Source organism: Lathamus discolor, chromosome 5, assembly GCF_037157495.1.
Source record: "Lathamus discolor isolate bLatDis1 chromosome 5, bLatDis1.hap1, whole genome shotgun sequence".
In the NCBI taxonomy this organism is placed as follows: domain Eukaryota; kingdom Metazoa; phylum Chordata; class Aves; order Psittaciformes; family Psittacidae; genus Lathamus; species Lathamus discolor.
Genome location: NC_088888.1, coordinates 11720404 through 11728204, shown reverse-complemented (window position 1 = coordinate 11728204; position 7801 = coordinate 11720404). Strand labels below are relative to the sequence as shown.

General features: G+C 44.5%; 1 protein-coding gene across 4 annotated transcripts in view; it reads left to right on the top strand.

Moving 5' to 3' along the window:
* Positions 1–7801, top strand: part of STUM (stum, mechanosensory transduction mediator homolog) — a 43575-nt gene that overhangs the window by 2379 nt on the left and 33395 nt on the right. The gene's annotated exons all lie outside the window — the stretch shown is intronic.

Sequence of the window (7801 nt, the reverse complement as noted above, 5' to 3'; positions counted from 1 at the left end):
AAACAAACAAACTACAAATCAAATCCATGTGGTGTTCTCACAGGCTGGTGAAAAGCATCATTTGGAGATGCATCCTGAACTCTGTATGCAAAGCATAGCACTCAGTCTGTGCATAAGTGAACCATTCTCTTAATGAAGCTGCTAATATAATATGCATTTTGATGGAAAATTTACTCCCAGATAATATACACTAGAAGCGACTAGAATATGGCTATTTACAATCACAGGCATATCCTGGCCTATATCACATAGCCCACACATAAGGGGAAACAGGAGGAACACAAATCTACTGGCAGGAATAGTCAGAGTAAAAAGGGATCTTGTGTTATCGTCGCACTCCAGCCATCTCGATGAACTGAGCAACACTTGTAAAATAAATACTGTTTGCAGTGGTGTGAAGTATTTGTATCTAAGATGCGAGTCTGTTCCCGGGGAAGTTAATGGCAAAACTCCCATTGATTCCTGTAGTCCAGATTGATGTTACACAGGCTTGCTGTTTATTTGGCCTGCTTAGGGGGAGAGTGTGACTGTGTTTACATGGCAATGGAGGTTCTGTTTTCAGTCCCTGAATTCATTCCTCCTTTACTTTGTACGTAGTTGTCATTCATGTGTAGACTCTGCAGTGTAATTGCAAGGAACGGTCAGAAGCCACTGGAACGCACAAGAAAATTGGCAACACCAAATACACCAAGCGTTCCACTGCTTGGAGAGTGGTGCATTTGAGGTGTTCATTAGTGCCCAGTACCTCAAAACAGTGCTATCCAAACAGAGCTTGTGCTCTGATGCAGGCTACCAAATACTCAGGTGGTCTCAGCATCTGAAAGCCCCTATTTTTTCCAGTTGAAGTAACTTCCCTATATTACGGGAGTCATCTGTGAGGGTGGAGTCTGAGAATCTGAAACCTTCAGTTTCTTTTTCCTTTACACTATTCGTGTTTTGCAGTAGTACTCTATTTGGACAGGAGAAGTAACACTTTGTCTTTGTTGATAGTCACTTCATTTTTTCCAGTTGGTTAATTTTCAGGGCTTTATGCAGGATCCCACAGCTGCAGGTTTTAAGATGCGTTGTAAACTGGGGTTTAATCACTTTTTGCATAATACGTTACAAAAGACTCATGGCACATTTTTCATACCCAGAGGATACGTTAACTTTCATCTTGCCAAAACTTTAAATTCAGACCAAATGCAACCTAAAAAAGCTTGATTAGCCCATCTACTTGTAATCTGGTTTGCAGAACAGCCTGGGAATTACATATTGCTTCCATGCACTGGGATAGACACAACCACTTGGAGATGTCCTGGATCACGGTTTTCCATGGTCTGATGTGGTCTTCTCTGTATGGGATAGGGCTGCAGGGCTGAGCTGTAATGAAGGTGTCCCTAGCTCAGGTTCATAAAAGGAGCAGGTAGCACGAAAGGGAGAAGGGGGAGCTGGTGTTGTCAGTGAGTGCTGTAGCAGTACCCATTGTGCTGTTGGCTACCAGTGTTCCAGCTCTGCCACAAGCACCCTGTGCCACCTTTAGTTTGGCTTAGAGCTTCTGGAGCAGGCTCTGAGGCCTTGGGGTCAAATCATGCTGTGACAAGAATAGAAGATGGTGACACCACCAGATGAATGGTGGTGTATCCTCTCTTTTCCAGTTCCCGCAGGACTGAGCAGCGTGCACCTCCAGCCGGTACGTACTGCAGATGGCAATTGAGAGAAGGGGCTGGCCATGCCCTTTAGCTGGCAGACTGCGTTCTCTTGGAGCTGCCGTGTGCCAGTCAGCGTGGGAGAAGATCTGGCTCCTTGTCATTCCCTGAGCTGATACATGGGAATCTTGCCCTCCTTCCTACCCGTTTTTCCGTCCCTCAACATCACGTGTGTGGGAGGGGGGAAACGAAGAAACGAGAACTTGAGGCAAATGTGAGAAGCGAGTGGAATTATCTCAAAGTATGAGGTATTCTCCAAGATGAATCCCTCCTGTCAGGAAGGGGGTGGACTTTTGGATCTCAGCCTGAGTTACGCTATTTTTATGCAGGGAGTAATTGAAATACGTAACATAAAATTATGTTAGCGCAAGATAGGAGAGCAGCCACCCATGTGCCGTGAAATAGCCGGTGGAAGAGATCATGAGTGACAGCTTCTCACAGACAGCTACAGAAAGAAGGGATGATTCCCAGCCCACTAAACTTTTTCCTCCACGTTGTACAGCTCTCCTGTTCCTGGGTGTGTCAGCTCCGTATTGAGTCTTCTGCCATCTGTTAATTCTGCTTGAGTCTCGATAGAGCTCAAGGGCTAGACCTTCAGCTACGTAAATACAGCTTTACATGCTCAATTTATAGAAGCCAAGCATCTGCAGAAGGCTCTCATTAGAAGCCACCGCTCTCTTCAGCAGCGCGAGCTCTCCGAAGAGCTGAATAGAAGTGCAGAACACAACACCCAGGAAAGTTGCAGGGACGAGTGCTTCATAAAATTAGCTATACCCATTTTATTTTTGTTGTTGGAGTGGTAAATAGATGTCTCAAGCAAACATCCACCGCCTTCATTACTGAAACAAAGACTTTCAGGGGAAGAAAACACATTTTCTTATCTGCAGTAGGACAAATATTGCAGAAAAGAAATAGGGGCTTTCATAGAATCATAGAATAGTTAGGGTTGGAAAGGACCTCAAGATCATTCAGTTCCAGCCCTCTGCCATAGGCAGGGACACCTCACACTAAACCATCCCACCCAAGGCTTCATCCAACCTGGCCTTGAACACTGCCAGGGATGGAGCACTCACAACCCCCCTGGGCAACCCATTCCAGTGCCTCACCACCCTAACAGGGAAGAATTTCCTCCTTATATCCAATCTAAACTTCCCCTGTTTAAGTTTGAACCCGTTACCCCTTGTCCTGTCACTACAGTCCCTAATGAAGAGTCCCTCCCCAGCATCCCTATAGGCCCCCTTCAGATACTGAAAGGCTGCTATGAGGTCCCCACGCAGCCTTCTCTTCTCCAGACTGAACAGCCCCAACTTCCTCAGCCTGTCTTCATACGGGAGGTGCTCCAGTCCCCTGATCATCCTCGTGGCCTCCTCTGGACTTGTTCCAGCAGTTCCATGTCCTTTTTATGTTGAGGACACCAGAACTGCACACAATACTCCAGGTGAGGTCTCACAAGAGCAGAGTAGAGGGGCAGGATCACCTCCTTCGACCTGCTGGTCACGCTCCTCTTGATACGCCCAGGATACGGTTGGCTTTCTGGGCTGCGAGCACACACTGCCGGCTCATGTTCATTTTCTCATCGACCAGCACCCCCAAGTCCTTCTCCGCAGGGCTGCTCTGAATCTCTTCTTTGCCCAGTCTGTTCCAGCATCTGTGCATTAAAATCTCAAACTTGTTTTAGCTATTGTCTTTTTAATCATGCTTGTTTTTCCCATGGACATGCAAATCAATGAATCTGGGTGATGTACAAGCTGCTTGCTTTGTGGAAAACAGAAGTTTTTCAGGTGTTTTGATGAATCTGTTCGTGAACGTTATTACTGGAATTCTTTAGCTAACGTTGCCTTTCAGTCCGTGATGTAGAGACTGCCGGGAGTCTGCAGAAACAAGCTATTTGTTCATGAAAGTGTAATTAAACAAACCAAACTTACTGTCAGTAGCTTCCTGTTGGGTTTTGATCTTGACAGGATCAAGAAGTTCTTTGTGGTAATTTCTTCATCTTCTTGTGCAAGGCAACCTGTGATAGAATACCTGCATCCTAGTTACTGCTCCGTCGCTGGCAGCAGTATCAGCTGTGCTGTAGATATTCCTTACGGTGAGGTAAAGTTGGGCACAAGAAGCACTGAATCTGCAGGTTTCTGCTTCTGCAGGTTCTGTTCTTGTCAGTATGGAGGAATCCATTGATTTCTTTTTTCCTAAAACAAAGATTTAAGTGACAAATCTAAATGTCTTATGTAACTTACTTGGCTGATCAGATTGAGCAGTCACTCGACAATCTTGCCAGCACAGGGTAGCCTGGAATATTTTTGTGCCATGAAGTGTCTGGACCATCTAAAATGACAAACAAGCTCGAAAAAGATCAGAAGAGGTTCTCAGATAATTTGTGATCAGAGTAAATGCCAGATTATTTCAAGTTTGTAGCTCCTTGGTTGTGACAGCTCCAGCTTTGTGTGTGATCAGCAGAAAAACAAGAAGGTTCTATTCCTGCTGAGGGATCTGGCATGGTCCCTTGGTTTTAATCCAGTGTCCAATGGCATCATGCCCTGATGTGTTTTAGGAAAAAAAGCTGCTTTCTGCTTTGTGGCTCTATTTTATTAGCCCATACTTGCCTGAATACTTAATATAGTCTTATTCTTGTTCCCTTTCCTGTGATTTACACTGAATCCCTTCCTTGACTTTATCCACATAGCCGTAATAGTCACTTATGTACCAGCCATCATCCTCCCATAGCTCATTCTTGACTGCAGCCTCTATCGCAGTTGAAATATTTAGTACTGTTTATGTCCTTTGGTCTGTATTTGCTCTTCATTCCTAGTTGGTAGAAGTCAGCTGTTGAGCTCTACTTGCATTTACAATGACTTTTTGGTTCATTTCACTGTCAAGCTGTGCACCAGCCTAGTGCTGCTGCTTTTCCATTGCTGCCACACCAACTGAAATGCAAACAAGTTTCTCTTCCCTCCCTCATGCCTTCTGTTTCCATCAAAATAGAAGACAAAAGAAATGGCCAGTGACATTTTTCACTGGGTTTTGTTCACTGCTTGTCATCGAAGCAGTTCTGTGGAGGTATTTGTTACTTAACGAATACGTAAGGAGATGGAGTTTGCTCAGCATCTTGCAGTCCTGTTTGTCATTTAATGCAATTTGGACAAATGTACTTGAAGATTTAGAGTGAAGGTGGGAGCAGGCAGGAGAGATGAGCTGTTAAATGGCCAAGTAAACCAGCTGAATTTTAAGGGGTCTGGAATGCTGTTCCAGAAGAAGGTTGTGACGTGGAGAAAAATAGAGAATCAAGCCCAGAAGGAGGAAAGTCCATTCACTGATAATTGGTGAGAATGCCAAAGCACCGAAACTTCTTGCAGCCAGAGAAAAAAGGAGTGAAAGGATTCGAAGATGAAAGTAACCTGAATGAGGAGATGGGTGCATTTTGGCTGGTCTGGATTGCAGGATGGGCTGAATTGTTCTGCTTTGAATCAGTGGGTGCCAGAGATGTGCAAAGTGATGAAGCACAATTGCCTGCAGCAGTTCGCAGGCAACAAACTTTATCTCTGCTCTGTAGTGGATGTGTTCAGGATAGTCAAGGGAGGAGCAGGAAGAAGAAATGAGGTTCCTCAGGCTCTTCCTTACACATCAAATCCCATGAACACAAACACAGCCATGGCAACTGGCACAAAGGACAAGGGTGAATTTTAGACTGTGTACAATTTTGTGTGCTGTGGAGAAAGGAGTGATTGGATACTGAAGGGGTTCTAAATTAGTCCCTAAGTTTGAAAAAGGGACTGGAATGTGCAATGAATTTATGAAAACTTTGATTCAGAGGTAACCTGGAAAAGACAGAAGGAAAAGAGTTTTCTTCTGTTCTTAGTTTCTATGACGTATTAATGTCAATCTGTCACAACATTCTGCTGTCTTTGGACTTGTCTTCATTTTAGAACTTTGCAACTTCAAAGTCACACAGTTGCAGCACTACAGTGGATGTATATAGGCTTGGTTGTAGCACTGTGCAAAGATGCTAGTCAATAGAGATAGAACAGGATAGAATAGTTCAGTTGGAAGGTACCTACAACGGCCGCCTAGTCCAACTGCCTGTCCACTTCAGAGCTGGCCAAAAGCATGTTAGGGACATTGTCCAAATGCCTCTTGAACACTGAAAGGCTTGGGGCATCGACCACCTCTCTTGGAAGCCTGTCCCAGTGTCTGACCACCCTCTTGGTAAAGAAATGTTTCCTCATGTCCAGTCTAAACCTCCCCTGGTGCAGCTTTGAACCATTCCCACATGTCCTATTGCTGAATACCAGGGAGCAGAGCTCAGCACCTCCCTCTTCGCTTCCCCTCCTCAAGAAGCTGTAGAGAACAATGAGGTCACCCCTCAGCCTCCCTTTCTGCAAACTAGACAAACCCAGCATCCTCAGTCCCCCCTCACAGGGCACCCTTCCAGCCCATATCTGACAGAAGGTAAACCAGTTTAGAGTGTTATACCTAGGTCCAGTGCTTGGGATGTTTTTAGCATGAAGGTTCTGGCAAACCTTACTGGCAATTAAAACATCTGTGCCTTACACAAGTTCTACTGGAAGTTACTGCTCCAGCAGCAAGGGAAGCAGAAGGGAATGCTCACCTCTGCTGCAGCTATTGCAGTTCACAGCCCAGCATCTTGCTTGAAACTGCAGTTAGAGCTCATTTGCCTTTCAGATGCTGCTCTGTGAACTAGAGCACTTGTGGTGTGATGCACACGTAAGGAAGCTGGTGTGGCAGCCGTAACAGAGCTGATGTGTTCCGCAGCAGAGAGCTGCATCACACAGCAACCTTAGACATCGTTGAATACAAGCCAGATGCAGGACATGACGTCAACATGAGAGCAGCCTCACATGAGAAAGAAAAGTTTGTGTTGGTGAGCTTGCTTTAGGGATTCAAGGAACGTAAACCCTGGGTTTCCCTAATTCTGCTGAAGACTGGGAATTTTTCATCAAGCAAAGGAGTTAATCCTTCTTCCTCTTCCCAGGGTTTCTGAGCGTTTGTGTTAACTAGGAGCTCCAAAAGGAAAATATTGTAAAAGCCTGAGAAAAATCACATGCAGTTCTACCTAGCTATATTTCACTTGTTGATTCCCAAACGTTATAAATTTACTAGGTTTCATTAGGTGTAGAGTCAGGGAAAAAATAAGTAGACAGAACAGAATATTTGATTTAAAATACTCATTTCCACAGGCTGTTTTTTCTCCATCTTACCACTTTAGATGGAGTCAGAAACTGCTCCCACCCTCCTTCCTCCTTATTATAAAGTTCTTATAATAAAGGCAGTTCAAAGCTCAGTTTTTCCATTCCAAGGGAGTTACAAGCCAAGCAATTTCTACTTGATAGCCCCTCAAAAGGCCTAGCAATGCAGTCCTGACTCCAACAACATTTGGTGTTTCCTTAGAACCCTGTCCCCTGAGGCTCTTGATTAGATGAGAATCTTTGCTTTTAAGAAGAGAAAAAAAATGAACTCTCATGGCTTTGGAGCAGGATTTGAAGATATGATCCTGTCTCAAGAAAAGGGAGGCAAATGGACGGGGAGAGAAAGCTTCGGAGAACCCAATTAATGATTTTTCAGCACTATTATACTGAGCAATAATGACGGCAATATTATACAGAACTATAATGACAGCAATATTATACTGAGCTTTAAAATAGAAGCAGATACGTTGCTAACTAATTTACGACTCTGCCAGACTAGACCAACCCATGCACACTTATATCTTTGAGCATATGATCATGAAATATCCAGACTAGTAAATATAAATTAGATGGTTGATGAAAGCTGATTGCTAATATGCTAGGTTAGATTCCAGTATAAGCATAGAATCATAGAATAGTTAGGGTTGGAAAGGACCTTAAGATCATCCAGTTCCAACCCCCTGCCATGGGCAGGGACACCTCACACTAAACCATGTCACCCAAGGCTCTGTCCGACCTGGCCTTGAACGCTGCCAGGGATGGAGCATTCACAGCTTCTTTGAGCAACCCATTCCAGTGCCTCACCACCCTTACGGGAAAGAATTTCTTCCTTCCATCCAATCTAAATCTCTGTTGCATACCCAAGGGACATTCATGGTCAAATCTTGCTAGAGGGAAGAGTGAATACAA